Source organism: Ascidiella aspersa, chromosome 9, assembly GCF_963924565.1.
Source record: "Ascidiella aspersa chromosome 9, kaAscAspe10.2, whole genome shotgun sequence".
NCBI lineage: Eukaryota > Metazoa > Chordata > Ascidiacea > Phlebobranchia > Ascidiidae > Ascidiella > Ascidiella aspersa.
In genome coordinates, this window is record NC_139455.1 from 9,050,557 (window position 1) to 9,076,348 (window position 25,792).

At 34.2% G+C, this 25,792-nt stretch overlaps 50 non-coding genes across 50 annotated transcripts; all 50 read left to right on the top strand.

Moving 5' to 3' along the window:
- Window positions 1-310: 310 nt before the first annotated feature.
- Trnai-uau (transfer RNA isoleucine (anticodon UAU)) lies at window positions 311-400 on the top strand. Its single transcript is given in 2 exon segments — window positions 311-348; window positions 365-400. It is a non-coding gene; the product is annotated as a tRNA-Ile (tRNA).
- Window positions 401-944: 544 nt separating this feature from the next.
- Trnai-uau (transfer RNA isoleucine (anticodon UAU)) lies at window positions 945-1,034 on the top strand. Its single transcript is given in 2 exon segments — window positions 945-982; window positions 999-1,034. It is a non-coding gene; the product is annotated as a tRNA-Ile (tRNA).
- Window positions 1,035-1,215: 181 nt separating this feature from the next.
- On the top strand, window positions 1,216-1,287 carry Trnat-agu (transfer RNA threonine (anticodon AGU)). The gene has a single exon. It is a non-coding gene; the product is annotated as a tRNA-Thr (tRNA).
- A 370-nt stretch (window positions 1,288-1,657) lies between these two features.
- Window positions 1,658-1,729, top strand: Trnat-ugu (transfer RNA threonine (anticodon UGU)). Its single transcript has one exon. It is a non-coding gene; the product is annotated as a tRNA-Thr (tRNA).
- An 830-nt stretch (window positions 1,730-2,559) lies between these two features.
- Window positions 2,560-2,649, top strand: Trnai-uau (transfer RNA isoleucine (anticodon UAU)). The gene is given in 2 exon segments: window positions 2,560-2,597; window positions 2,614-2,649. It is a non-coding gene; the product is annotated as a tRNA-Ile (tRNA).
- Window positions 2,650-2,830: 181 nt separating this feature from the next.
- Window positions 2,831-2,902, top strand: Trnat-agu (transfer RNA threonine (anticodon AGU)). The gene has a single exon. It is a non-coding gene; the product is annotated as a tRNA-Thr (tRNA).
- A 370-nt stretch (window positions 2,903-3,272) lies between these two features.
- Trnat-agu (transfer RNA threonine (anticodon AGU)) lies at window positions 3,273-3,344 on the top strand. Its single transcript has one exon. It is a non-coding gene; the product is annotated as a tRNA-Thr (tRNA).
- A 370-nt stretch (window positions 3,345-3,714) lies between these two features.
- Trnat-agu (transfer RNA threonine (anticodon AGU)) lies at window positions 3,715-3,786 on the top strand. Its single transcript has one exon. It is a non-coding gene; the product is annotated as a tRNA-Thr (tRNA).
- A 530-nt stretch (window positions 3,787-4,316) lies between these two features.
- Window positions 4,317-4,389, top strand: Trnaa-agc (transfer RNA alanine (anticodon AGC)). The gene has a single exon. It is a non-coding gene; the product is annotated as a tRNA-Ala (tRNA).
- A 227-nt stretch (window positions 4,390-4,616) lies between these two features.
- Trnai-uau (transfer RNA isoleucine (anticodon UAU)) lies at window positions 4,617-4,706 on the top strand. The gene is given in 2 exon segments: window positions 4,617-4,654; window positions 4,671-4,706. It is a non-coding gene; the product is annotated as a tRNA-Ile (tRNA).
- A 181-nt stretch (window positions 4,707-4,887) lies between these two features.
- Trnat-agu (transfer RNA threonine (anticodon AGU)) lies at window positions 4,888-4,959 on the top strand. Its single transcript has one exon. It is a non-coding gene; the product is annotated as a tRNA-Thr (tRNA).
- An 830-nt stretch (window positions 4,960-5,789) lies between these two features.
- Window positions 5,790-5,879, top strand: Trnai-uau (transfer RNA isoleucine (anticodon UAU)). Its single transcript is given in 2 exon segments — window positions 5,790-5,827; window positions 5,844-5,879. It is a non-coding gene; the product is annotated as a tRNA-Ile (tRNA).
- A 181-nt stretch (window positions 5,880-6,060) lies between these two features.
- Window positions 6,061-6,132, top strand: Trnat-agu (transfer RNA threonine (anticodon AGU)). Its single transcript has one exon. It is a non-coding gene; the product is annotated as a tRNA-Thr (tRNA).
- Window positions 6,133-6,664: 532 nt separating this feature from the next.
- Window positions 6,665-6,737, top strand: Trnaa-agc (transfer RNA alanine (anticodon AGC)). Its single transcript has one exon. It is a non-coding gene; the product is annotated as a tRNA-Ala (tRNA).
- A 227-nt stretch (window positions 6,738-6,964) lies between these two features.
- On the top strand, window positions 6,965-7,054 carry Trnai-uau (transfer RNA isoleucine (anticodon UAU)). Its single transcript is given in 2 exon segments — window positions 6,965-7,002; window positions 7,019-7,054. It is a non-coding gene; the product is annotated as a tRNA-Ile (tRNA).
- Window positions 7,055-7,235: 181 nt separating this feature from the next.
- Trnat-agu (transfer RNA threonine (anticodon AGU)) lies at window positions 7,236-7,307 on the top strand. Its single transcript has one exon. It is a non-coding gene; the product is annotated as a tRNA-Thr (tRNA).
- A 1,463-nt stretch (window positions 7,308-8,770) lies between these two features.
- On the top strand, window positions 8,771-8,860 carry Trnai-uau (transfer RNA isoleucine (anticodon UAU)). The gene is given in 2 exon segments: window positions 8,771-8,808; window positions 8,825-8,860. It is a non-coding gene; the product is annotated as a tRNA-Ile (tRNA).
- A 181-nt stretch (window positions 8,861-9,041) lies between these two features.
- Window positions 9,042-9,113, top strand: Trnat-agu (transfer RNA threonine (anticodon AGU)). The gene has a single exon. It is a non-coding gene; the product is annotated as a tRNA-Thr (tRNA).
- Window positions 9,114-9,643: 530 nt separating this feature from the next.
- On the top strand, window positions 9,644-9,716 carry Trnaa-agc (transfer RNA alanine (anticodon AGC)). The gene has a single exon. It is a non-coding gene; the product is annotated as a tRNA-Ala (tRNA).
- Window positions 9,717-9,943: 227 nt separating this feature from the next.
- On the top strand, window positions 9,944-10,033 carry Trnai-uau (transfer RNA isoleucine (anticodon UAU)). Its single transcript is given in 2 exon segments — window positions 9,944-9,981; window positions 9,998-10,033. It is a non-coding gene; the product is annotated as a tRNA-Ile (tRNA).
- A 181-nt stretch (window positions 10,034-10,214) lies between these two features.
- Window positions 10,215-10,286, top strand: Trnat-agu (transfer RNA threonine (anticodon AGU)). Its single transcript has one exon. It is a non-coding gene; the product is annotated as a tRNA-Thr (tRNA).
- An 830-nt stretch (window positions 10,287-11,116) lies between these two features.
- Trnai-uau (transfer RNA isoleucine (anticodon UAU)) lies at window positions 11,117-11,206 on the top strand. The gene is given in 2 exon segments: window positions 11,117-11,154; window positions 11,171-11,206. It is a non-coding gene; the product is annotated as a tRNA-Ile (tRNA).
- Window positions 11,207-11,387: 181 nt separating this feature from the next.
- Trnat-agu (transfer RNA threonine (anticodon AGU)) lies at window positions 11,388-11,459 on the top strand. Its single transcript has one exon. It is a non-coding gene; the product is annotated as a tRNA-Thr (tRNA).
- Window positions 11,460-11,989: 530 nt separating this feature from the next.
- On the top strand, window positions 11,990-12,062 carry Trnaa-agc (transfer RNA alanine (anticodon AGC)). Its single transcript has one exon. It is a non-coding gene; the product is annotated as a tRNA-Ala (tRNA).
- Window positions 12,063-12,289: 227 nt separating this feature from the next.
- Trnai-uau (transfer RNA isoleucine (anticodon UAU)) lies at window positions 12,290-12,379 on the top strand. The gene is given in 2 exon segments: window positions 12,290-12,327; window positions 12,344-12,379. It is a non-coding gene; the product is annotated as a tRNA-Ile (tRNA).
- A 181-nt stretch (window positions 12,380-12,560) lies between these two features.
- Window positions 12,561-12,632, top strand: Trnat-agu (transfer RNA threonine (anticodon AGU)). The gene has a single exon. It is a non-coding gene; the product is annotated as a tRNA-Thr (tRNA).
- A 1,101-nt stretch (window positions 12,633-13,733) lies between these two features.
- On the top strand, window positions 13,734-13,805 carry Trnat-agu (transfer RNA threonine (anticodon AGU)). The gene has a single exon. It is a non-coding gene; the product is annotated as a tRNA-Thr (tRNA).
- Window positions 13,806-14,635: 830 nt separating this feature from the next.
- Window positions 14,636-14,725, top strand: Trnai-uau (transfer RNA isoleucine (anticodon UAU)). The gene is given in 2 exon segments: window positions 14,636-14,673; window positions 14,690-14,725. It is a non-coding gene; the product is annotated as a tRNA-Ile (tRNA).
- Window positions 14,726-14,906: 181 nt separating this feature from the next.
- On the top strand, window positions 14,907-14,978 carry Trnat-agu (transfer RNA threonine (anticodon AGU)). Its single transcript has one exon. It is a non-coding gene; the product is annotated as a tRNA-Thr (tRNA).
- Window positions 14,979-15,507: 529 nt separating this feature from the next.
- Trnaa-agc (transfer RNA alanine (anticodon AGC)) lies at window positions 15,508-15,580 on the top strand. The gene has a single exon. It is a non-coding gene; the product is annotated as a tRNA-Ala (tRNA).
- A 227-nt stretch (window positions 15,581-15,807) lies between these two features.
- Window positions 15,808-15,897, top strand: Trnai-uau (transfer RNA isoleucine (anticodon UAU)). Its single transcript is given in 2 exon segments — window positions 15,808-15,845; window positions 15,862-15,897. It is a non-coding gene; the product is annotated as a tRNA-Ile (tRNA).
- Window positions 15,898-16,078: 181 nt separating this feature from the next.
- Window positions 16,079-16,150, top strand: Trnat-agu (transfer RNA threonine (anticodon AGU)). Its single transcript has one exon. It is a non-coding gene; the product is annotated as a tRNA-Thr (tRNA).
- A 1,464-nt stretch (window positions 16,151-17,614) lies between these two features.
- On the top strand, window positions 17,615-17,704 carry Trnai-uau (transfer RNA isoleucine (anticodon UAU)). The gene is given in 2 exon segments: window positions 17,615-17,652; window positions 17,669-17,704. It is a non-coding gene; the product is annotated as a tRNA-Ile (tRNA).
- Window positions 17,705-17,885: 181 nt separating this feature from the next.
- Window positions 17,886-17,957, top strand: Trnat-agu (transfer RNA threonine (anticodon AGU)). Its single transcript has one exon. It is a non-coding gene; the product is annotated as a tRNA-Thr (tRNA).
- Window positions 17,958-18,487: 530 nt separating this feature from the next.
- On the top strand, window positions 18,488-18,560 carry Trnaa-agc (transfer RNA alanine (anticodon AGC)). Its single transcript has one exon. It is a non-coding gene; the product is annotated as a tRNA-Ala (tRNA).
- A 227-nt stretch (window positions 18,561-18,787) lies between these two features.
- On the top strand, window positions 18,788-18,877 carry Trnai-uau (transfer RNA isoleucine (anticodon UAU)). Its single transcript is given in 2 exon segments — window positions 18,788-18,825; window positions 18,842-18,877. It is a non-coding gene; the product is annotated as a tRNA-Ile (tRNA).
- A 181-nt stretch (window positions 18,878-19,058) lies between these two features.
- Window positions 19,059-19,130, top strand: Trnat-agu (transfer RNA threonine (anticodon AGU)). Its single transcript has one exon. It is a non-coding gene; the product is annotated as a tRNA-Thr (tRNA).
- A 531-nt stretch (window positions 19,131-19,661) lies between these two features.
- Trnaa-agc (transfer RNA alanine (anticodon AGC)) lies at window positions 19,662-19,734 on the top strand. Its single transcript has one exon. It is a non-coding gene; the product is annotated as a tRNA-Ala (tRNA).
- Window positions 19,735-19,961: 227 nt separating this feature from the next.
- On the top strand, window positions 19,962-20,051 carry Trnai-uau (transfer RNA isoleucine (anticodon UAU)). Its single transcript is given in 2 exon segments — window positions 19,962-19,999; window positions 20,016-20,051. It is a non-coding gene; the product is annotated as a tRNA-Ile (tRNA).
- A 544-nt stretch (window positions 20,052-20,595) lies between these two features.
- Window positions 20,596-20,685, top strand: Trnai-uau (transfer RNA isoleucine (anticodon UAU)). The gene is given in 2 exon segments: window positions 20,596-20,633; window positions 20,650-20,685. It is a non-coding gene; the product is annotated as a tRNA-Ile (tRNA).
- Window positions 20,686-20,866: 181 nt separating this feature from the next.
- Trnat-agu (transfer RNA threonine (anticodon AGU)) lies at window positions 20,867-20,938 on the top strand. The gene has a single exon. It is a non-coding gene; the product is annotated as a tRNA-Thr (tRNA).
- A 530-nt stretch (window positions 20,939-21,468) lies between these two features.
- On the top strand, window positions 21,469-21,541 carry Trnaa-agc (transfer RNA alanine (anticodon AGC)). The gene has a single exon. It is a non-coding gene; the product is annotated as a tRNA-Ala (tRNA).
- A 227-nt stretch (window positions 21,542-21,768) lies between these two features.
- Trnai-uau (transfer RNA isoleucine (anticodon UAU)) lies at window positions 21,769-21,858 on the top strand. The gene is given in 2 exon segments: window positions 21,769-21,806; window positions 21,823-21,858. It is a non-coding gene; the product is annotated as a tRNA-Ile (tRNA).
- A 181-nt stretch (window positions 21,859-22,039) lies between these two features.
- On the top strand, window positions 22,040-22,111 carry Trnat-agu (transfer RNA threonine (anticodon AGU)). The gene has a single exon. It is a non-coding gene; the product is annotated as a tRNA-Thr (tRNA).
- Window positions 22,112-22,642: 531 nt separating this feature from the next.
- Window positions 22,643-22,715, top strand: Trnaa-agc (transfer RNA alanine (anticodon AGC)). Its single transcript has one exon. It is a non-coding gene; the product is annotated as a tRNA-Ala (tRNA).
- A 227-nt stretch (window positions 22,716-22,942) lies between these two features.
- Window positions 22,943-23,032, top strand: Trnai-uau (transfer RNA isoleucine (anticodon UAU)). The gene is given in 2 exon segments: window positions 22,943-22,980; window positions 22,997-23,032. It is a non-coding gene; the product is annotated as a tRNA-Ile (tRNA).
- A 181-nt stretch (window positions 23,033-23,213) lies between these two features.
- Window positions 23,214-23,285, top strand: Trnat-agu (transfer RNA threonine (anticodon AGU)). Its single transcript has one exon. It is a non-coding gene; the product is annotated as a tRNA-Thr (tRNA).
- Window positions 23,286-24,749: 1,464 nt separating this feature from the next.
- Window positions 24,750-24,839, top strand: Trnai-uau (transfer RNA isoleucine (anticodon UAU)). The gene is given in 2 exon segments: window positions 24,750-24,787; window positions 24,804-24,839. It is a non-coding gene; the product is annotated as a tRNA-Ile (tRNA).
- Window positions 24,840-25,025: 186 nt separating this feature from the next.
- Window positions 25,026-25,097, top strand: Trnat-agu (transfer RNA threonine (anticodon AGU)). Its single transcript has one exon. It is a non-coding gene; the product is annotated as a tRNA-Thr (tRNA).
- Window positions 25,098-25,627: 530 nt separating this feature from the next.
- On the top strand, window positions 25,628-25,700 carry Trnaa-agc (transfer RNA alanine (anticodon AGC)). The gene has a single exon. It is a non-coding gene; the product is annotated as a tRNA-Ala (tRNA).
- The last annotated feature ends 92 nt before the right edge of the window (window positions 25,701-25,792 follow it).

The following is a 25,792-nucleotide window of genomic DNA, read 5'->3' on the forward strand; positions in this document are numbered from 1 at the left end:
AGCTCTCATCTGGAATGTAGCTCAGATTGTAGAGCGCGCGCTTAGCGTGTGCGAGGTACCGGGATCGATACCCGGCATCTCCAATCCTTCATATTTTGTGCAGTTTGATCATAGATGATTTGAAATATACAAGTTTTTGTTCTATCGATTATTTTTACATTAAATCCATAAATTATTTGGTTGTTTAATTAATTCATGTTTTAGTCGAACAAGTTTTTGCTGCAATGAAATATTTCGTACTAGTTCCAAAACTTATATGTTTTTAAATTTTATCTAAAATTTGAAAGATAACAGAAATTTGTTGTGCAGCGCTCCAGTGGCGCAATCGGTTAGCGCGCCGTACTTATACAATAGTAGCGGAGAAATGCGGAGGTTGTGAGTTCGAGCCTCACCTGGAGCAGAAATATTTTGGCAACTTCAAGGGGCCAATTATAGTTATTACTTGTAGTTTAAAATCGACCTGTTGCAAAACTTCTCAATGTTCGGTTAGTTTCAGTTTGCATTTCATTGAAAATTGTTACAACTTTGCGAACGCTATCTTATCTTATCGAAAATGGTTTAGAAAGTCTTCTTTGCACGGCGGCGCCATGGCTTAGTGGTAAAGCAACTGTCTAGTAAACAGGAGATCCTGGGTAGCTCTCATCTGGGATGGAGCTCAGATGGTAGAGCGCGCGCTTAGCATGTGCGAGGTACCGCGCTCGATACCCGGCATCTCCAATCCTTCATATTTTGTGCAGTTTGATCATAGAGGATTTGAAATATACAAGTTTTTGTTCTATCGATTATTTTTACATTAAATCCATTAAAAATTTGGTTGTTTAATTAATTCATGTTTTAGTCGAACAAGTTTTTGCTGCAATGAAATATTTCGTACTAGTTCCAAAACTTATATGTTTTTAAATTTTATCTAAAATTCGAACGATAACAGAAATGTGTTGTGCAGCGCTCCAGTGGCGCAATCGGTTAGCGCGCCGTGCTTATACAATAGTAGCGGAGAAATGCGGAGGTTGTGAGTTCGAGCCTCACCTGGAGCAGAAATATTTTGGCCACTTCAAGGGGCCAATTATAGTTATTACTTGTAGTTTAAAATCGACCTGTTGCAAAACTTCTCAATCTTCGGTTAGTTTCAGTTTGCATTTCATTGAAAGTTGTTACAACTTTGCGAACGCTAACTTATCTTAGAGAAAATTGATTAGAAAGTGTTCTTTGCACGGCGGCGCCATGGCTTAGTGGTAAAGCGCCTGTCTAGTAAACAGGAGATCCTGGGTTCGATCCCCAGTGGTGCCTTACGGAATTACATATTACCGAAAAAATAATTCGCAATAATGATGAAATATTTCGAGCAACTGCTCTATTTCAATCATTGCTTTAAACGACAAGGTAAACACTACAAAAATCATTTTTGTTAAAGCAAACTAGTAATGTTTTACTAAACATAACAACTTTCGTTTTATTCAAGTAAAATTTGTAAACTTTAATTTGGTTGGCAGTAAACAAAAAACAAAATTTATGATTAATACATTTCTCAATGGAATCCTTACTCTAATACAATGAATCATGTTGAACAAAGTTGTACAAAGCAGGTAATAATTCTCATTACTCATATTTAGTAAACTGTATAATGAATGCTATGAGATGAACTGGAGATTTTTAAAACGGCGCCATGGCTTAGTGGTAAAGCGCCTGTCTTGTAATCAGGAGATCCTGGGTTCGATCCCCAGTGGTGCCTTACGGAATTACATTTTACCGAAAAAATAATTCGCAATAATGATGAAATATTTCGAGCAACTGCTCTATTTCAATCATTGCTTTAAACGACAAGGTAAACACTACAAAAATCATTTTTGTTAAAGCAAACTAGTAATGTTTTACTAAACATAACAACTTTCGTTTTATTCAAGTAAAATTTGTAAACTTTAAATTGTTTGGCTGTAAACAAAAAACAAAATTTATGATTAATTCATTTCTCAATGGAATCCTAGCACTAATACAATGAATCATGTTGAACAAAGTTGTACAAAGCAGGTAATAATTCTGATTACTCATATTTAGTCAACTGTATAATGAATGCTATGAGATGAACTGGAGATTTTTTAAACAGAAATAGGTTCAGCACAATTATAGTTGTTTCTTATTCTTTTTTTTATATTCTGAAGTAGTTTATTCGGTAAACATCAGAATAAATTTATATCATCCCGGATAAAACATGACTGATTAAAGTATTTCTTTATGAACATGTATTAATGCATAGCTCTCATCGGGGATGTAGCTCAGATGGTAGAGCGCGCGCTTAGCATGTGCGAGGTACCGTGATCGATACCCGGCATCTCCAATCCTTAATATTTTGTGCAGTTTGATCATAGATGATTTGAAATATACAAGTTTTTGTTCTATCGATTATTTTTACATTAAATCCATAAATCATTTGGTTGTTTAATTAATTCATGTTTTAGTCGAACAAGTTTTTGCTGCAATGAAATATTTCGTACTAGTTCCAAAACTTATATGTTTTTTAATTTTATCTAAAATTCGAACGATAACAGAAATTTGTTGTGCAGCGCTCCAGCGGCGCAATCGGTTAGGGCGCCGTACTTATACAATAGTAGCGGAGAAATGCGGAGGTTGTGAGTTCGAGCCTCACCTGGAGCAGAAATATTTTGGCCACTTCAAGGGGCCAATTATAGTTATTACTTGTAGTTTAAAATCGACCTGTTGCAAAACTTCTCAATCTTCGGTTAGTTTCAGTTTGCATTTCATTGAAAATTGTTACAACTTTGCGAACGCTATCTTATCTTATCGAAAATGGTTTAGAAAGTCTTCTTTCCACGGCGGCGCCATGGCTTAGTGGTAAAGCGCCTGTCTAGTAAACAGGAGATCCTGGGTTCGATCCCCAGTGGTGCCTTACGGAATTACATATTTCCGAAAAAATAATTCGCAATAATTATGAAATATTTCGAGCAACTGCTCTATTTCAATCATTGCTTTAAACGACAAGGTAAACACTACAAAAATCATTTTTGTTAAAGCAAACTAGTAATGTTTTACTAAACATAACAACTTTCGTTTTATTCAAGTAAAATTTGTAAACTTTAATTTGGTTGGCAGTAAACAAAAAACAAAATTTATGATTAATACATTTCTCAATGGAATCCTTGCTCTAATACAATGAATCATGTTGAACAAAGTTGTACCAAGCAGGTAATAATTCTCATTACTCATATTTAGTCAACTGTATAATGAATGCTATGAGATGAACTGGAGATTTTTAAAACGGCGCCATGGCTTAGTGGTAAAGCGCCTGTCTAGTAAACAGGAGATCCTGGGTTCGATCCCCAGTGGTGCCTTACGGAATTACATTTTACCGAAAAAATAATTCGCAATAATGATGAAATATTTCGAGCAACTGCTCTATTTCAATCATTGCTTTAAACGACAAGGTAAACACTACAAAAATCATTTTTGTTAAAGCAAACTAGTAATGTTTTACTAAACATAACAACTTTCATTTTATTCAAGTAAAATTTGTAAACTTTAATTTGTTTGGCTGTAAACAAAAAACAAAATTTATGATTAATACATTTCTCAATGGAATCCTTGCTCTAATACAATGAATCATGTTGAACAAAGTTGTACCAAGCAGGTAATAATTCTCATTACTCATATTTAGTCAACTGTATAATGAATGCTATGAGATGAACTGGAGATTTTTAAAACGGCGCCATGGCTTAGTGGTAAAGCGCCTGTCTAGTAAACAGGAGATCCTGGGTTCGATCCCCAGTGGTGCCTTACGGAATTAGATTTTACCGAAAAAATAATTCGCAATAATGATGAAATATTTCGAGCAACTGCTCTATTTCAATCATTGCTTTAAACGACAAGGTAAACACTACAAAAATCATTTTTGTTAAAGCAAACTAGTAATGTTTTACTAAACATAACAACTTTCATTTTATTCAAGTAAAATTTGTAAACTTTAATTTGTTTGGCTGTAAACAAAAAACAAAATTTATGATTAATTCATTTCTCAATGGAATCCTAGCACTAATACAATGAATCATGTTGAACAAAGTTGTACAAAGCAGGTAATAATTCTGATTACTCATATTTAGTCAACTGTATAATGAATTCTATGAGATGAACTGGAGATTTTTAAAACAGAAATAGGTTCAGCACGATTATAGTTGTTTCTTATTCTTTTTTTTATATTCTGAAGTAGTTTATTCGGTAAACATCAGAATAAATTTATATCATCCCGGATAAAACATGACTGATTAAAGTATTTCTTGATGAACATGTATTACTGCATAGCTCTCATCGGGGATGTGGCTCAGATGGTAGAGCGCGCGCTTAGCATGTGCGAGGTACCGGGATCGATACCCGGCATCTCCAATCCTTAATATTTTGTGCAGTTTGATCATAGATGATTTGAAATGTACAAGTTTTTGTTCTATCGATTATTTTTACATTAAATGCATAAATAATTTGGTTGTTTAATTAATTCATGTTTTAGTCGAACAAGTTTCTGCTGCAATGAAATATTTCGTACTAGTTCCAAAACTTATATGTTTTTAAATTTTATCTAAAATTTGAAAGATAACAGAAATTTGTTGTGCAGCGCTCCAGTGGCGCAATCGGTTAGCGCGCCGTACTTATACAATAGTAGCGGAGAAATGCGGAGGTTGTGAGTTCGAGCCTCACCTGGAGCAGAAATATTTTGGCAACTTCAAGGGGCCAATTATAGTTATTACTTGTACTTTAAAAGCGACCTGTTGCAAAACTTCTCAATCGTCGGTTAGTTTCAGTTTGCATTTCAATGAAAATTGTTACAAATTTGCGAACGCTATCTTATCTTATCGAAAATGGTTTAGAAAGTCTTCTTTGCACGGCGGCGCCATGGCTTAGTGGTAAAGCGCCTGTCTAGTAAACAGGAGATCCTGGGTTCGATCCCCAGTGGTGCCTTACGGAATTAAATTTTACCGAAAAAATAATTCGCAATAATGATGAAATATTTCGAGCAACTGGTCTATTTTAATCATTGCTTTAAACGACAAGGTAAACACTACAAAAATCAGTTTTGTTAAAGCAAACTAGTAATGTTTTACTAAACATAACAACTTTCGTTTTATTCAAGTAAAATTTGTAAACTTTAATTTGGTTGGCTGTAAACAAAAAACAAAATTTTTGATTAATACATTTCTCAATGGAATCCTAGCTCTAATACAATGAATCATGTTGAACAAATTTGTACAAAGCAGGTAACAATTCTCATTACTCATATTTAGTCAACTGTATAATGAATGCTATGAGATGAACTGGAGATTTTTAAAACAGAAATAGGTTCAGCACGATTATAGTTGTTTCTTATTCTTTTTTTTATATTCTGAAGTAGTTTATTCGGTAAACATCAGAATAAATTTATATCATCCCGGATAATACATGACTGATTAAAGTATTTCTTGATGAACATGTATTAATGCATAGCTCTCATCTGGAATGTAGCTCAGATGGTAGAGCGCGCGCTTAGCATGTGCGAGGTACCGGGATCGATACCCGGCAGCTCCAATCCTTAATATTTTGTGCAGTTTGATCATAGATGATTTGAAATATACAAGTTTTTGTTCTATCGATTATTTTTACATTAAATCCATAAATAATTTGGTTGTTTAATTAATTTATGTTTTAGTCGAACAAGTTTTTGCTGCAATGAAATATTTCGTACTAGTTCCAAAACTTATATGTTTTTAAATTTTATCTAAAATTTGAAAGATAACAGAAATTTGTTGTGCAGCGCTCCGTTGGCGCAATCGGTTAGCGCGCCGTACTTATACAATAGTAGCGGAGAAATGCGGAGGTTGTGAGTTCGAGCCTCACCTGGAGCAGAAATATTTTGGCAACTTCAAGGGGCCAATTATAGTTATTACTTGTAGTTTAAAATCGACGTGTTGCAAAACTTCACAATCTTCGGTTAGTTTCAGTTTGCATTTCATTGAAAATTGTTACAACTTTGCGAACGCTATCTTATCTTATCGAAAATGGTTTAGAAAGTCTTCTTTGCACGGCGGCGCCATGGCTTAGTGGTAAAGCGCCTGTCTAGTAAACAGGAGATCCTGGGTTCGATCCCCAGTGGTGCCTCACTGAATTACATATTACCGAAAAAATAATTCGCAATAATGATGAAATATTTCGAGCAACTGCTCTATTTCAACATTGCTTTAAACGACAAGGTAAACACTACAAAAATAATTTTTGTTAAAAAGCAAACTAGTAATGTTTTACTAAACATAACAACTTCCGTTTTATTCAAGTAAAATTTGTAAACTTTAATTTGGTTGGCTGTAAACAAAAAACAAAATTTATGATTAATACATTTCTCAATGGAATCCTTGCTCTACTACAATGAATCATGTTGAACAAAGTTGTACAAAGCAGGTAATAATTCTCATTACTCATATTTAGTCAACTGTATAATGAATGCTATGAGATGAACTGGAGATTTTTAAAACAGAAATAGGTTCAGCACGATTATAGTTGTTTCTTATTCTTTTTTTTTATATTCTGAAGTAGTTTATTCGGTAAACATCAGAATAAATTTATATCATCCCGGATAAAACATGACTGATTAAATTATTTCTTGATGAACATGTATTAATGCATTGCTCTCATCGGGGATGTAGCTCAGATGGTAGAGCGCGCGCTTAGCATGTGCGAGGTACCGGGATCGATACCCGGCATCTCCAATCCTTTATTTTTTGTGCAGTTTGATCGTAGATGAATTGAAATATACAAGTTTTTGTTCTATCGATTATTTTTAAATTAAATCCATAAATAATTTGGTTGTTTAATTAATTCATGTTTTAGTCGAACAAGTTTCTGCTACAATGAAATATTTCGTACTAGTTCCAAAACTTATATGTTTTTAAATTTTCTCTAAAATTTGAAAGATAACAGAAATTTGTTGTGCAGCGCTCCAGTGGCGCAATCGGTTAGCGCACCGTACTTATACAATAGTAGCGGAGAAATGCGGAGGTTGTGAGTTCGAGCCTCACCTGGAGCAGAAATATTTTGGCAACTTCAAGGGGCCAATTATAGTAATTACTTGTAGTTTAAAATCGACGTGTTGCAAAACTTCACAATCTTCGGTTAGTTTCAGTTTGCATTTCATTGAAAATTGTTACAACTTTGCGAACGCTATCTTATCTTATCGAAAATGGTTTAGAAAGTCTTCTTTGCACGGCGGCGCCATGGCTTAGTGGTAAAGCGCCTGTCTAGTAAACAGGAGATCCTGGGTTCGATCCCCAGTGGTGCCTTACGGAATTACATATTACCGAAAAAATAATTCGCAATAATGATGAAATATTTCGAGCAACTGCTCTATTTCAACATTGCTTTAAACGACAAGGTAAACACTACAAAAATCATTTTTGTTAAAGCAAACTAGTAATGTTTTACTAAACATAACAACTTCCGTTTTATTCAAGTAAAATTTGTAAACTTTAATTTGGTTGGCTGTAAACAAAAAACAAAATTTATGATTAATACATTTCTCAATGGAATCCTTGCTCTACTACAATGAATCATGTTGAACAAAGTTGTACAAAGCAGGTAATAATTCTCATTACTCATATTTAGTCAACTGTATAATGAATGCTATGAGATGAACTGGAGATTTTTAAAACAGAAATAGGTTCAGCACGATTATAGTTGTTTCTTATTCTTTTTTTTATATTCTAAAGTAGTTTATTCGGTAAACATCAGAATAAATTTATATCATCCCGGATAAAACATGACTGATTAAAGTATTTCTTGATGAACATGCATTAATGCATAGCTCTCATCTGGAATGTAGCTCAGATGGTAGAGCGCGCGCTTAGCATGTGCGAGGTACCGGGATCGATACCCGGCATCTCCAATCCTTTATATTTTGTGCAGTTTGATCATAGATGATTTGAAATATACAAGTTTTTGTTCTATCGATTATTTTTACATTAAATCCATAAATAATTTGGTTGTTTAATTAATTCATGTTTTAGTCGAACAAGTTTTTGCTGCAATGAAATATTTCGTACTAGTTCCAAAACTTATATGTTTTTAAATTTTATCTAAAATTTGAAAGATAACAGAAATTTGTTGTGCAGCGCTCCATTGGCGCAATCGGTTAGAGCGCCGTACTTATACAATAGTAGCGGAGAAATGCGAAGGTTGTGAGTTCGAGCCTCACCTGGAGCAGAAATATTTTGGCAACTTCAAGGGGCCAATTATAGATATTACTTGTAGTTTAAAATCGACCTGTTGCAAAACTTCTCAATCTTCGGTTAGTTTCAGTTTGCATTTCATTGAAAATTGTTACAACATTGCGAACGCTATCTTATCTTGTCGAAAATGGTTTAGAAAGTGTTCTTTGCACGGCGGCGCCATGGCTTAGTGGTAAAGCAACTGTCTAGTGAACAGGAGATCCTGGGTAGCTCTCATCTGGAATGTAGCTCAGATGGTAGAGCGCGCGCTTAGCATGTGCGAGGTACCGGGATCGATACCCGGCATCTCCAATCCTTTATATTTTGTGCAGTTTGATCATAGAGGATTTGAAATATACAAGTTTTTGTTCTATCGATTATTTTTACATTAAATCCATAAATAATTTGGTTGTTTAATTAATTCATGTTTTAGTCGAACAATTTTTTGCTGCAATGAAATTTTTCGTACTAGTTCCAAAACTTATATGTTTTTAAATTTTATCTAAAATTTGAAAGATAACAGAAATTTGTTGTGCAGCGCTCCATTGGTGCAATCGGTTAGCGCGCCGTACTTATACAATAGTAGCGGAGAAATGCGGAGGTTGTGAGTTCGAGCCTCACCTGGAGCAGAAATATTTTGGCAACTTCAAGGGGCCAATTATAGTTATTACTTGTAGTTTAAAATCGACCTGTTGCAAAACTTCACAATCTTCGGTTAGTTTCAGTTTGCATTTCATTGAAAATTGTTACAACTTTGCGAACGCTATCTTATCTTATCGAAAATGGTTTAGAAAGTCTTCTTTGCACGGCGGCGCCATGGCTTATTGGTAAAGCGCCTGTCTAGTAAACAGGAGATCCTGGGTTCGATCCCCAGTGGTGCCTTACGGAATTACATATTACCGAAAAAATAATTCGCAATAATGATGAAATATTTCGAGCAACTGCTCTATTTCAACATTGCTTTAAACGACAAGGTAAACACTACAAAAATCATTTTTGTTAAAGCAAACTAGTAATGTTTTACTAAACATAACAACTTCCGTTTTATTCAAGTAAAATTTGTAAACTTTAATTTGGTTGGCTGTAAACAAAAAACCAAATTTATGATTAATACATTTCTCAATGGAATCCTTGCTCTACTACAATGAATCATGTTGAACAAAGTTGTACAAAGCAGGTAATAATTCTCATTACTCATATTTAGTCAACTGTATAATGAATGCTATGAGATGAACTGGAGATTTTTAAAACAGAAATAGGTTCAGCACGATTATAGTTGTTTCTTATTCTTTTTTTTTATATTCTGAAGTAGTTTATTCGGTAAACATCAGAATAAATTTATATCATCCCGGATAAAACATGACTGATTAAAGTATTTCTTGATGAACATGTATTAATGCATTGCTCTCATCGGGGATGTAGCTCAGATGGTAGAGCGCGCGCTTAGCATGTGCGAGGTACCGGGATCGATACCCGGCATCTCCAATCCTTTATATTTTGTGCAGTTTGATCATAGATGAATTGAAATATACAAGTTTTTGTTCTATCGATTATTTTTACATTAAATCCATAAATAATTTGGTTGTTTAATTAATTCATGTTTTAGTCGAACAAGTTTCTGCTGCAATGAAATATTTCGTACTAGTTCCAAAACTTATATGTTTTTAAATTTTCTCTAAAATTTGAAAGAAAACAGAAATTTGTTGTGCAGCGCTCCAGTGGCGCAATCGGTTAGCGCACCGTACTTATACAATAGTAGCGGAGAAATGCGGAGGTTGTGAGTTCGAGCCTCACCTGGAGCAGAAATATTTTGGCAACTTCAAGGGGCCAATTATAGTAATTACTTGTAGTTTTAAATCGACCTGTTGCAAAACTTCTCAATCTTCGGTTAGTTTCAGTTTGCATTTCATTGAAAATTGTTACAACTTTGCGAACGCTATCTTATCTTATCGAAAATGGTTTAGAAAGTCTTCTTTGTACGGCAGCGCCATGGCTTAGTGGTAAAGCGCCTGTCTAGTAAACAGGAGATCCTGGGTTCGATCCCCAGTGGTGCCTCACTGAATTACATTTTACGGAAAAAATAATTCGCAATAATGATGAAATATTTCGAGCAACTGCTCTATTTCAATCATTGCTTTAAACGACAAGGTAAACACTACAAAAATCATTTTTGTTAAAGCAAACTAGTAATGTTTTACTAAACATAACAACTTTCGTTTTATTCAAGTAAAATTTGTAAACTTTAATTTGGTTGGCTGTAAACAAAAAACAAAATTAATGATTAATACATTTCTCAATGAAATCCTAGCTCTAATACAATGAATCATGTTGAACAAAGTTGTACAAAGCAGGTAATAATTCTCATTACTCATATTTAGTCAACTGTATAATGAATGCTATGAGATGAACTGGAGTTTTTTAAAACAGAAATAGGTTCAGCACGATTATAGTTGTTTCTTATTCTTTTTTTTATATTCTGAAGTAGTTTATTCGGTAAACATCAGAATAAATTTATATCATCCCGGATAAAACATGACTGATTAAAGTATTTCTTGATGAACATGCATTAATGCATAGCTCTCATCTGGAATGTAGCTCAGATGGTAGAGCGCGCGCTTAGCATGTGCGAGGTACCGGGATCGATACCCGGCATCTCCAATCCTTTATATTTTGTGCAGTTTGATCATAGAGGATTTGAAATATACAAGTTTTTGTTCTATCGATTATTTTTACATTAAATCCATAAATAATTTGGTTGTTTAATTAATTCATGTTTTAGTCGAACAATTTTTTGCTGCAATGAAATTCTTCGTACTAGTTCCAAAACTTATATGTTTTTAAATTTTATCTAAAGTTTGAAAGATAACAGAAATTTGTTGTGCAGCGCTCCATTGGTGCAATCGGTTAGCGCGCCGTACTTATACAATAGTAGCGGAGAAATGCGGAGGTTGTGAGTTCGAGCCTCACCTGGAGCAGAAATATTTTGGCAACTTCAAGGGGCCAATTATAGTTATTACTTGTAGTTTAAAATCGACCTGTTGCAAAACTTCACAATCTTCGGTTAGTTTCAGTTTGCATTTCATTGAAAATTGTTACAACTTTGCGAACGCTATCTTATCTTATCGAAAATGGTTTAGAAAGTCTTCTTTGCACGGCGGCGCCATGGCTTAGTGGTAAAGCGCCTGTCTAGTAAACAGGAGATCCTGGGTTCGATCCCCAGTGGTGCCTTACGGAATTACATATTACCGAAAAAATAATTCGCAATAATGATGAAATATTTCGAGCAACTGCTCTATTTCAACATTGCTTTAAACGACAAGGTAAACACTACAAAAATCATTTTTGTTAAAGCAAACTAGCAATGTTTTACTAAACATAACAACTTCCGTTTTATTCAAGTAAAATTTGTAAACTTTAATTTGGTTGGCTGTAAACAAAAAACAAAATTTATGATTAATACATTTCTCAATGGAATCCTTGCTCTACTACAATGAATCATGTTGAACAAAGTTGTACAAAGCAGGTAATAATTCTCATTACTCATATTCAGTCAACTGTATAATGAATGCTATGAGATGAACTGGAGATTTTTAAAACAGAAATAGGTTCAGCACGATTATAGTTGTTTCTTATTCTTTTTTTTTATATTCTGAAGTAGTTTATTCGGTAAACATCAGAATAAATTTATATCATCCCGGATAAAACATGACTGATTAAAGTATTTCTTGATGAACATGTATTAATGCATTGCTCTCATCGGGGATGTAGCTCAGATGGTAGAGCGCGCGCTTAGCATGTGCGAGGTACCGGGATCGATACCCGGCATCTCCAATCCTTTATATTTTGTGCAGTTTGATCATAGATGAATTGAAATATACAAGTTTTTGTTCTATCGATTATTTTTACATTAAATCCATAAATAATTTGGTTGTTTAATTAATTCATGTTTTAGTCGAACAAGTTTCTGCTGCAATGAAATATTTCGTACTAGTTCCAAAACTTATATGTTTTTAAATTTTCTCTAAAATTTGAAAGATAACAGAAATTTGTTGTGCAGCGCTCCAGCGGCGCAATCGGTTAGCGCACCGTACTTATACAATAGTAGCGGAGAAATGCGGAGGTTGTGAGTTCGAGCCTCACCTGGAGCACAAATATTTTGGCAACTTCAAGGGGCCAATTATAGTAATTACTTGTAGTTTTAAATCGACCTGTTGCAAAACTTCTCAATCTTCGGTTAGTTTCAGTTTGCATTTCATTGAAAATTGTTACAACTTTGCGAACGCTATCTTATCTTATCGAAAATGGTTTAGAAAGTCTTCTTTGTACGGCAGCGCCATGGCTTAGTGGTAAAGCGCCTGTCTAGTAAACAGGAGATCCTGGGTTCGATCCCCAGTGGTGCCTCACTGAATTACATTTTACGGAAAAAATAATTCGCAATAATGATGAAATATTTCGAGCAACTGCTCTATTTCAATCATTGCTTTAAACGACAAGGTAAACACTACAAAAATCATTTTTGTTAAAGCAAACTAGTAATGTTTTACTAAACATAACAACTTTCGTTTTATTCAAGTAAAATTTGTAAACTTTAATTTGGTTGGCTGTAAACAAAAAACAAAATTAATGATTAATACATTTCTCAATGAAATCCTAGCTCTAATACAATGAATCATGTTGAACAAAGTTGTACAAAGCAGGTAATAATTCTCATTACTCATATTTAGTCAACTGTATAATGAATGCTATGAGATGAACTGGAGTTTTTTAAAACAGAAATAGGTTCAGCACGATTATAGTTGTTTCTTATTCTTTTTTTTATATTCTGAAGTAGTTTATTCGGTAAACATCAGAATAAATTTATATCATCTCGGATAAAACATGACTGATTAAAGTATTTCTTGATGAACATGCATTAATGCATAGCTCTCATCTGGAATGTAGCTCAGATGGTAGAGCGCGCGCTTAGCATGTGCGAGGTACCGGGATCGATACCCGGCATCTCCAATCCTTTATATTTTGTGCAGTTTGATCATAGAGGATTTGAAATATACAAGTTTTTGTTCTATCGATTATTTTTACATTAAATCCATAAATAATTTGGTTGTTTAATTAATTCATGTTTTAGTCGAACAAGTTTTTGCTGCAATGAAATATTTCGTACTAGTTCCAAAACTTATATGTTTTTAAATTTTATCTAAAATTTGAAAGATAACAGAAATTTGTTGTGCAGCGCTCCATTGGCGCAATCGGTTAGAGCGCCGTACTTATACAATAGTAGCGGAGAAATGCGAAGGTTGTGAGTTCGAGCCTCACCTGGAGCAGAAATATTTTGGCAACTTCAAGGGGCCAATTATAGATATTACTTGTAGTTTAAAATCGACCTGTTGCAAAACTTCTCAATCTTCGGTTAGTTTCAGTTTGCATTTCATTGAAAATTGTTACAACTTTGCGAACGCTATCTTATCTTATCGAAAATGGTTTAGAAAGTCTTCTTTGTACGGCAGCGCCATGGCTTAGTGGTAAAGCGCCTGTCTAGTAAACAGGAGATCCTGGGTTCGATCCCCAGTGGTGCCTCACTGAATTACATTTTACGGAAAAAATAATTCGCAATAATGATGAAATATTTCGAGCAACTGCTCTATTTCAATCATTGCTTTAAACGACAAGGTAAACACTACAAAAATCATTTTTGTTAAAGCAAACTAGTAATGTTTTACTAAACATAACAACTTTCGTTTTATTCAAGTAAAATTTGTAAACTTTAATTTGGTTGGCTGTAAACAAAAAACAAAATTAATGATTAATACATTTCTCAATGAAATCCTAGCTCTAATACAATGAATCATGTTGAACAAAGTTGTACAAAGCAGGTAATAATTCTCATTACTCATATTTAGTCAACTGTATAATGAATGCTATGAGATGAACTGGAGTTTTTTAAAACAGAAATAGGTTCAGCACGATTATAGTTGTTTCTTATTCTTTTTTTTATATTCTGAAGTAGTTTATTCGGTAAACATCAGAATAAATTTATATCATCCCGGATAAAACATGACTGATTAAAGTATTTCTTGATGAACATGCATTAATGCATAGCTCTCATCTGGAATGTAGCTCAGATGGTAGAGCGCGCGCTTAGCATGTGCGAGGTACCGGGATCGATACCCGGCATCTCCAATCCTTTATATTTTGTGCAGTTTGATCATAGAGGATTTGAAATATACAAGTTTTTGTTCTATCGATTATTTTTACATTAAATCCATAAATAATTTGGTTGTTTAATTAATTCATGTTTTAGTCGAACAATTTTTTGCTGCAATGAAATTCTTCGTACTAGTTCCAAAACTTATATGTTTTTAAATTTTATCTAAAGTTTGAAAGATAACAGAAATTTGTTGTGCAGCGCTCCATTGGTGCAATCGGTTAGCGCGCCGTACTTATACAATAGTAGCGGAGAAATGCGGAGGTTGTGAGTTCGAGCCTCACCTGGAGCAGAAATATTTTGGCAACTTCAAGGGGCCAATTATAGTTATTACTTGTAGTTTAAAATCGACCTGTTGCAAAACTTCACAATCTTCGGTTAGTTTCAGTTTGCATTTCATTGAAAATTGTTACAACTTTGCGAACGCTATCTTATCTTATCGAAAATGGTTTAGAAAGTCTTCTTTGCACGGCGGCGCCATGGCTTAGTGGTAAAGCGCCTGTCTAGTAAACAGGAGATCCTGGGTTCGATCCCCAGTGGTGCCTTACGGAATTACATATTACCGAAAAAATAATTCGCAATAATGATGAAATATTTCGAGCAACTGCTCTATTTCAACATTGCTTTAAACGACAAGGTAAACACTACAAAAATCATTTTTGTTAAAGCAAACTAGCAATGTTTTACTAAACATAACAACTTCCGTTTTATTCAAGTAAAATTTGTAAACTTTAATTTGGTTGGCTGTAAACAAAAAACAAAATTTATGATTAATACATTTCTCAATGGAATCCTTGCTCTACTACAATGAATCATGTTGAACAAAGTTGTACAAAGCAGGTAATAATTCTCATTACTCATATTCAGTCAACTGTATAATGAATGCTATGAGATGAACTGGAGATTTTTAAAACAGAAATAGGTTCAGCACGATTATAGTTGTTTCTTATTCTTTTTTTTATATTCTGAAGTAGTTTATTCGGTAAACATCAGAATAAATTTATATCATCCCGGATAAAACATGACTGATTAAAGTATTTCTTGATGAACATGTATTAATGCATTGCTCTCATCGGGGATGTAGCTCAGATGGTAGAGCGCGCGCTTAGCATGTGCGAGGTACCGGGATCGATACCCGGCATCTCCAATCCTTTATATTTTGTGCAGTTTGATCATAGATGAATTGAAATATACAAGTTTTTGTTCTATCGATTATTTTTACATTAAATCCATAAATAATTTGGTTGTTTAATTAATTCATGTTTTAGTCGAACAAGTTTCTGCTGCAATGAAATATTTCGTACTAGTTCCAAAACTTATATGTTTTTAAATTTTCTCTAAAATTTGAAAGATAACAGAAATTTGTTGTGCAGCGCTCCAGTGGCGCAATCGGTTAGCGCACCGTACTTATACAATAGTAGCGGAGAAATGCGGAGGTTGTGAGTTCGAGCCTCACCTGGAGCACAAATATTTTGGCAACTTCAAGGGGCCAATTATAGTAATTACTTGTAGTTTTAAATCGACCTGTTGCAAAACTTCTCAATCTTCGGTTAGTTTCAGTTTGCATTTCATTGAAAATTGTTACAACTTTGCGAACGCTATCTTATCTTATCGAAAATGGTTTAGAAAGTCTTCTTTGTACGGCAGCGCCATGGCTTAGTGGTAAAGCGCCTGTCTAGTAAACAGGAGATCCTGGGTTCGATCCCCAGTGGTGCCTCACTGAATTACATTTTACGGAAAAAATAATTCGCAATAATGATGAAATATTTCGAGCAACTGCTCTATTTCAATCATTGCTTTAAACGACAAGGTAAACACTACAAAAATCATTTTTGTTAAAGCAAACTAGTAATGTTTTACTAAACATAACAACTTTCGTTTTATTCAAGTAAAATTTGTAAACTTTAATTTGGTTGGCTGTAAACAAAAAACAAAATTAATGATTAATACATTTCTCAATGAAATCCTAGCTCTAATACAATGAATCATGTTGAACAAAGTTGTACAAAGCAGGTAATAATTCTCATTACTCATATTTAGTCAACTGTATAATGAATGCTATGAGATGAACTGGAGTTTTTTAAAACAGAAATAGGTTCAGCACGATTATAGTTGTTTCTTATTCTTTTTTTTATATTCTGAAGTAGTTTATTCGGTAAACATCAGAATAAATTTATATCATCTCGGATAAAACATGACTGATTAAAGTATTTCTTGATGAACATGCATTAATGCATAGCTCTCATCTGGAATGTAGCTCAGATGGTAGAGCGCGCGCTTAGCATGTGCGAGGTACCGGGATCGATACCCGGCATCTCCAATCCTTTATATTTTGTGCAGTTTGATCATAGATGATTTGAAATATACAAGTTTTTGTTCTATCGATTATTTTTACATTAAATCCATAAATAATTTGGTTGTTTAATTAATTCATGTTTTAGTCGAACAAGTTTTTGCTGCAATGAAATATTTCGTACTAGTTCCAAAACTTATATGTTTTTAAATTTTATCTAAAATTTGAAAGATAACAGAAATTTGTTGTGCAGCGCTCCATTGGCGCAATCGGTTAGAGCGCCGTACTTATACAATAGTAGCGGAGAAATGCGAAGGTTGTGAGTTCGAGCCTCACCTGGAGCAGAAATATTTTGGCAACTTCAAGGGGCCAATTATAGATATTACTTGTAGTTTAAAATCGACCTGTTGCAAAACTTCTCAATCTTCGGTTAGTTTCAGTTTGCATTTCATTGAAAATTGTTACAACATTGCGAACGCTATCTTATCTTGTCGAAAATGGTTTAGAAAGTCTTCTTTGCACGGCGGCGCCATGGCTTAGTGGTAAAGCAACTGTCTAGTGAACAGGAGATCCTGGGTAGCTCTCATCTGGAATGTAGCTCAGATGGTAGAGCGCGCGCTTAGCATGTGCGAGGTACCGGGATCGATACCCGGCATCTCCAATCCTTTATATTTTGTGCAGTTTGATCATAGAGGATTTGAAATATACAAGTTTTTGTTCTATCGATTATTTTTACATTAAATCCATAAATAATTTGGTTGTTCAATTAATTCATGTTTTAGTCGAACAATTTTTTGCTGCAATGAAATTTTTCGTACTAGTTCCAAAACTTATATGTTTTTAAATTTTATCTAAAATTTGAAAGATAACAGAAATTTGTTGTGCAGCGCTCCATTGGTGCAATCGGTTAGCGCGCCGTACTTATACAATAGTAGCGGAGAAATGCGGAGGTTGTGAGTTCGAGCCTCACCTGGAGCAGAAATATTTTGGCAACTTCAAGGGGCCAATTATAGTTATTACTTGTAGTTTAAAATCGACCTGTTGCAAAACTTCACAATCTTCGGTTAGTTTCAGTTTGCATTTCATTGAAAATTGTTACAACTTTGCGAACGCTATCTTATCTTATCGAAAATGGTTTAGAAAGTCTTCTTTGCACGGCGGCGCCATGGCTTAGTGGTAAAGCGCCTGTCTAGTAAACAGGAGATCCTGGGTTCGATCCCCAGTGGTGCCTTACGGAATTACATATTACCGAAAAAATAATTCGCAATAATGATGAAATATTTCGAGCAACTGCTCTATTTCAACATTGCTTTAAACGACAAGGTAAACACTACAAAAATCATTTTTGTTAAAGCAAACTAGCAATGTTTTACTAAACATAACAACTTCCGTTTTATTCAAGTAAAATTTGTAAACTTTAATTTGGTTGGCTGTAAACAAAAAACAAAATTTATGATTAATACATTTCTCAATGGAATCCTTGCTCTACTACAATGAATCATGTTGAACAAAGTTGTACAAAGCAGGTAATAATTCTCATTACTCATATTCAGTCAACTGTATAATGAATGCTATGAGATGAACTGGAGATTTTTAAAACAGAAATAGGTTCAGCACGATTATAGTTGTTTCTTATTCTTTTTTTTTATATTCTGAAGTAGTTTATTCGGTAAACATCAGAATAAATTTATATCATCCCGGATAAAACATGACTGATTAAAGTATTTCTTGATCAACATGTATTAATGCATTGCTCTCATCGGGGATGTAGCTCAGATGGTAGAGCGCGCGCTTAGCATGTGCGAGGTACCGGGATCGATACCCGGCATCTCCAATCCTTTATATTTTGTGCAGTTTGATCATAGATGAATTGAAATATACAAGTTTTTGTTCTATCGATTATTTTTACATTAAATCCATAAATAATTTGGTTGTTTAATTAATTCATGTTTTAGTCGAACAAGTTTCTGCTGCAATGAAATATTTCGTACTAGTTCCAAAACTTATATGTTTTTAAATTTTCTCTAAAATTTGAAAGATAACAGAAATTTGTTGTGCAGCGCTCCAGTGGCGCAATCGGTTAGCGCACCGTACTTATACAATAGTAGCGGAGAAATGCGGAGGTTGTGAGTTCGAGCCTCACCTGGGGCAGAAATATTTTGGCAACTTCAAGGGGCCAATTATAGTAATTACTTGTAGTTTTAAATCGACCTGTTGCAAAACTTCTCAATCTTCGGTTAGTTTCAGTTTGCATTTCATTGAAAATTGTTACAACTTTGCGAACGCTATCTTATCTTATCGAAAATGGTTTAGAAAGTCTTCTTTGTACGGCAGCGCCATGGCTTAGTGGTAAAGCAACTGTCTAGTAAACAGGAGATCCTGGGTTCGATCCCCAGTGGTGCCTTACGGAATTACATTTTACGGAAAAAATAATTCGCAATAATGATGAAATATTTCGAGCAACTGCTCTATTTCAATCATTGCTTTAAACGACAAGGTAAACACTACAAAAATCATTTTTGTTAAAGCAAACTAGTAATGTTTTACTAAACATAACAACTTTCGTTTTATTCAAGTAAAATTTGTAAATTTTAATTTGGTTGGCTGTAAACAAAAAACAAAATTTATGATTAATACATTTCTCAATGGAATCCTTGCTCTACTACAATGAATCATGTTGAACAAAGTTGTACAAAGCAGGTAATAATTCTCATTACTCATATTCAGTCAACTGTATAATGAATGCTATGAGATGAACTGGAGATTTTTAAAACAGAAATAGGTTCAGCACGATTATAGTTGTTTCTTATTCTTTTTTTTTATATTCTGAAGTAGTTTATTCGGTAAACATCAGAATAAATTTATATCATCCCGGATAAAACATGACTGATTAAAGTATTTCTTGATGAACATGTATTAATGCATTGCTCTCATCGGGGATGTAGCTCAGATGGTAGAGCGCGCGCTTAGCATGTGCGAGGTACCGGGATCGATACCCGGCATCTCCAATCCTTTATATTTTGTGCAGTTTGATCATAGATGAATTGAAATATACAAGTTTTTGTTCTATCGATTATTTTTACATTAAATCCATAAATAATTTGGTTGTTTAATTAATTCATGTTTTAGTCGAACAAGTTTCTGCTGCAATGAAATATTTCGTACTAGTTCCAAAACTTATATGTTTTTAAATTTTCTCTAAAATTTGAAAGATAACAGAAATTTGTTGTGCAGCGCTCCAGTGGCGCAATCGGTTAGCGCACCGTACTTATACAATAGTAGCGGAGAAATGCGGAGGTTGTGAGTTCGAGCCTCACCTGGAGCAGAAATATTTTGGCAACTTCAAGGGGCCAATTATAAATATTACTTGTAGTTTAAAATCGACCTGTTGCAAAACTTCTCAATCTTCGGTTAGTTTCAGTTTGCATTTCATTGAAAATTGTTACAACTTTGCGAACGCTATCTTATCTTGTCGAAAATGGTTTAGAAAGTCTTCTTTGCACGGCGGCGCCATGGCTTAGTGGTAAAGCAACTGTCTAGTAAACAGGAGATCCTGGGTAGCTCTCATCTGGAATGTAGCTCAGATGGTAGAGCGCGCGCTTAGCATGTGCGAGGTACCGGGATCGATACCCGGCATCTCCAATCCTTTATATTTTGTGCAGTTTGATCATAGAGGATTTGAAATATACAAGTTTTTGTTCTATCGACTATTTTTACATTAAATCCATAAATAATTTGGTTGTTTAATTAATTCATGTTTTAGTCGAACAAGTTTTTGCTGCAATGAAATTTTTCGTACTAGTTCCAAAACTTATATGTTTTTAAATTTTATCTAAAATTTGAAAGATAACAGAAATTTGTTGTGCAGCGCTCCATTGGTGCAATCGGTTAGCGCGCCGTACTTATACAATAGTAGCGGAGAAATGCGGAGGTTGTGAGTTCGAGCCTCACCTGGAGCAGAAATATTTTGGCAACTTCAAGGGGACAATTATAGTTATTACTTGTAGTTTAAAATCGACCTGTTGCAAAACTTCACAATCTTCGGTTAGTTTCAGTTTGCATTTCATTGAAAATTGTTACAACTTTGCGAACGCTATCTTATCTTATCGAAAATGGTTTAGAAAGCCTTCTTTGCACGGCGGCGCCATGGCTTAGTGGTAAAGCGCCTGTCTAGTAAACAGGAGATCCTGGGTTCGATCCCCAGTGGTGCCTTACGGAATTACATATTACCGAAAAAATAATTCGCAATAATGATGAAATATTTCGAGCAACTGCTCTATTTCAACATTGCTTTAAACGACAAGGTAAACACTACAAAAATCATTTTTGTTAAAGCAAACTAGTAATGTTTTACTAAACATAACTACTTCCGTTTTATTCAAGTAAAATTTGTAAACTTTAATTTGGTTGGCTGTAAACAAAAAACAAAATTTATGATTAATACATTTCTCAATGGAATCCTTGCTCTACTACAATGAATCATGTTGAACAAAGTTGTACAAAGCAGGTAATAATTCTCATTACTCATATTCAGTCAACTGTATAATGAATGCTATGAGATGAACTGGAGATTTTTAAAACAGAAATAGGTTCAGCACGATTATAGTTGTTTCTTATTCTTTTTTTTTATATTCTGAAGTAGTTTATTCGGTAAACATCAGAATAAATTTATATCATCCCGGATAAAACATGACTGATTAAAGTATTTCTTGATCAACATGTATTAATGCATTGCTCTCATCGGGGATGTAGCTCAGATGGTAGAGCGCGCGCTTAGCATGTGCGAGGTACCGGGATCGATACCCGGCATCTCCAATCCTTTATATTTTGTGCAGTTTGATCATAGATGAATTGAAATATACAAGTTTTTGTTCTATCGATTATTTTTACATTAAATCCATAAATAATTTGGTTGTTTAATTAATTCATGTTTTAGTCGAACAAGTTTCTGCTGCAATGAAATATTTCGTACTAGTTCCAAAACTTATATGTTTTTAAATTTTCTCTAAAATTTGAAAGATAACAGAAATTTGTTGTGCAGCGCTCCAGTGGCGCAATCGGTTAGCGCACCGTACTTATACAATAGTAGCGGAGAAATGCGGAGGTTGTGAGTTCGAGCCTCACCTGGAGCAGAAATATTTTGGCAACTTCAAGGGGCCAATTATAGTAATTACTTGTAGTTTTAAATCGACCTGTTGCAAAACTTCTCAATCTTCGGTTAGTTTCAGTTTGCATTTCATTGAAAATTGTAACAACTTTGCGAACGCTATCTTATCTTATCGAAAATGGTTTAGAAAGTCTTCTTTGTACGGCAGCGCCATGGCTTAGTGGTAAAGCAACTGTCTAGTAACCAGGAGATCCTGGGTTCGATCCCCAGTGGTGCCTCACTGAATTACATTTTACGGAAAAAATAATTCGCAATAATGATGAAATATTTCGAGCAACTGCTCTATTTCAATCATTGCTTTAAACGACAAGGTAAACACTACAAAAATCATTTTTGTTAAAGCAAACTAGTAATGTTTTACTAAACATAACAACTTTCGTTTTATTCAAGTAAAATTTGTAAACTTTAATTTGGTTGGCTGTAAACAAAAAACAAAATTTATGATTAATACATTTCTCAATGGAATCCTTGCTCTACTACAATGAATCATGTTGAACAAAGTTGTACAAAGCAGGTAATAATTCTCATTACTCATCATCAGTCAACTGTATAATGAATGCTATGAGATGAACTGGAGATTTTTAAAACAGAAATAGGTTCAGCACGATTATAGTTGTTTCTTATTCTTTTTTTTTATATTCTGAAGTAGTTTATTCGGTAAACATCAGAATAAATTTATATCATCCCGGATAAAACATGACTGATTAAAGTATTTCTTGATGAACATGTATTAATGCATTGCTCTCATCGGGGATGTAGCTCAGATGGTAGAGCGCGCGCTTAGCATGTGCGAGGTACCGGGATCGATACCCGGCATCTCCAATCCTTTATATTTTGTGCAGTTTGATCATAGATGAATTGAAATATACAAGTTTTTGTTCTATCGATTATTTTTACATTAAATCCATAAATAATTTGGTTGTTTAATTAATTCATGTTTTAGTCGAACAAGTTTCTGCTGCAATGAAATATTTCGTACTAGTTCCAAAACTTATATGTTTTTAAATTTTCTCTAAAATTTGAAAGATAACAGAAATTTGTTGTGCAGCGCTCCAGTGGCGCAATCGGTTAGCGCACCGTACTTATACAATAGTAGCGGAGAAATGCGGAGGTTGTGAGTTCGAGCCTCACCTGGAGCAGAAATATTTTGGCAACTTCAAGGGGCCAATTATAGTAATTACTTGTAGTTTTAAATCGACCTGTTGCAAAACTTCTCAATCTTCGGTTAGTTTCAGTTTGCATTTCATTGAAAATTGTTACAACTTTGCGAACGCTATCTTATCTTATCGAAAATGGTTTAGAAAGTCTTCTTTGTACGGCAGCGCCATGGCTTAGTGGTAAATCAACTGTCTAGTAAACAGGAGATCCTGGGTTCGATCCCCAGTGGTGCCTCACTGAATTACATTTTACGGAAAAAATAATTCGCAATAATGATGAAATATTTCGAGCAACTGCTCTATTTCAATCATTGCTTTAAACGACAAGGTAAACACTACAAAAATCATTTTTGTTAAAGCAAACTAGTAATGTTTTACTAAACATAACAACTTTCGTTTTATTCAAGTAAAATTTGTAAACTTTAATTTGGTTGGCTGTAAACAAAAAACAAAATTAATGATTAATACATTTCTCAATGAAATCCTAGCTCTAATACAATGAATCATGTTGAACAAAGTTTTACAAAGCAGGTAATAATTCTCATTACTCATATTTAGTCAACTGTATAATGAATGCTATGAGATGAACTGGAGTTTTTTAAAACAGAAATAGGTTCAGCACGATTATAGTTGTTTCTTATTCTTTTTTTTATATTCTGAAGTAGTTTATTCGGTAAACATCAGAATAAATTTATATCATCCCGGATAAAACATGACTGATTAAAGTATTTCTTGATGAACATGCATTAATGCATAGCTCTCATCTGGAATGTAGCTCAGATGGTAGAGCGCGCGCTTAGCATGTGCGAGGTACCGGGATCGATACCCGGCATCTCCAATCCTTTATATTTTGTGCAGTTTGATCATAGATGATTTGAAATATACAAGTTTTTGTTCTATCGATTATTTTTACATTAAATCCATAAATAATTTGGTTGTTTAATTAATTCATGTTTTAGTCGAACAAGTTTTTGCTGCAATGAAATATTTCGTACTAGTTCCAAAACTTATATGTTTTTAAATTTTATCTAAAATTTGAAAGATAACAGAAATTTGTTGTGCAGCGCTCCATTGGCGCAATCGGTTAACGCGCCGTAGTTATACAATAGTAGCGGAGAAATGCGGAGGTTGTGAGTTCGAGCCTCACCTGGAGCAGAAATATTTTGGCAACTTCAAGGGGCCAATTATAGATATTACTTGTAGTTTAAAATCGACCTGTTGCAAAACTTCTCAATCTTCGGTTAGTTTCAGTTTGCATTTCATTGAAAATTGTTACAACTTTGCGAACGCTATCTTATCTTATCGAAAATGGTTTAGAAAGTCTTCTTTGCACGCCGGCGCCATGGCTTAGTGGTAAAGCAACTGTCTAGTAAACAGGAGATCCTGGGTAGCTCTCATCTGGGATGTAGCTCAGATGGTAGAGCGCGCGCTTAGCATGTGCGAGGTACCGGGATCGATACCCGGCATCTCCAATCCTTTATATTTTGTGCAGTTTGATCATAGATGATTTGAAATATTCAAGTTTTTGTTCTATCGATTATTTTTACATTAAATCCATAAAAAATTTGGTTGTTTAATTAATTCATGTTTCAGTCGAACAAGTTTTTGCTGCAATGAAATATTTCGTACTAGTTCCAAAACTTATATGTTTTTAAATTTTATCTAAAATTCGAACAATAACAAAAATTTGTTGTGCAGCGCTCCAGTGGCGCAATCGGTTAGGGCGCCGTAGTTATACAATAGTAGCGGAGAAATGCGGAGGTTGTGAGTTCGAGCCTCACCTGGAGCAGAAATATTTTGGCAACTTCAAGGGGCCAATTATAGTTATTACTTGTAGTTTAAAATCGACCTGTTGCAAAACTTCTCAATCTTCGGTTAGTTTCAGTTTGCATTTCATTGAAAATTGTTACAACTTTGCGAAAGCTATCTTATCTTATCTTATCGAAAATGGTTTAGAAAGTCTTCTTTGCACGGCGGCGCCATGGCTTAGTGGTAAAGCGCCTGTCTAGTAAACAGGAGATCCTGTGTTCGATCCCCAGTGGTGCCTCACGGAATTATATTTTACGGAAAAAATAATTCGCAATAATGATGAAATATTTCGAGCAACTGCTCTATTTCAATCATTGCTTTAAACGACAAGGTAAACACTACAAAAATCATTTTTGTTAAAGCAAACTAGTAATGTTTTACTAAACATAACAAATTTCGTTTTATTCAAGTAAAATTTGTAAACTTTAATTTGGTTGGCTGTAAACAAAAAACAAAATTTATGATTAATACATTTCTCAATGGAATCCTAGCACTAATACAATGAATCATGTTGAACAAAGTTGTACAAAGCAGGTAATAATTCTCATTACTCATATTTAGTCAACTGTATAATGAATTCTATGAGATGAACTGGAGATTTTTAAAACAGAAATAGGTTCAGCACGATTATAGTTGTTTCTTATTCTTTTTTTTATATTCTGAAGTAGTTTATTCGGTAAACTTCAGAATAAATTTATATCATCCCGGATAAAACATGACTGATTAAAGTATTTCTTGATGAACATTTATTAATGCATAGCTCTCATCGGGGATGTAGCTCAGATGGTAGAGCGCGCGCTTAGCATGTGCGAGGTACCGGGATCGATACCCGGCATCTCCAATCCTTAATATTTTGTGCAGTTTGATCATAGATGATTTGAAATATACAAGTTTTTGTTCTATCGATTATTTTTACATTAAATCCATAAATAA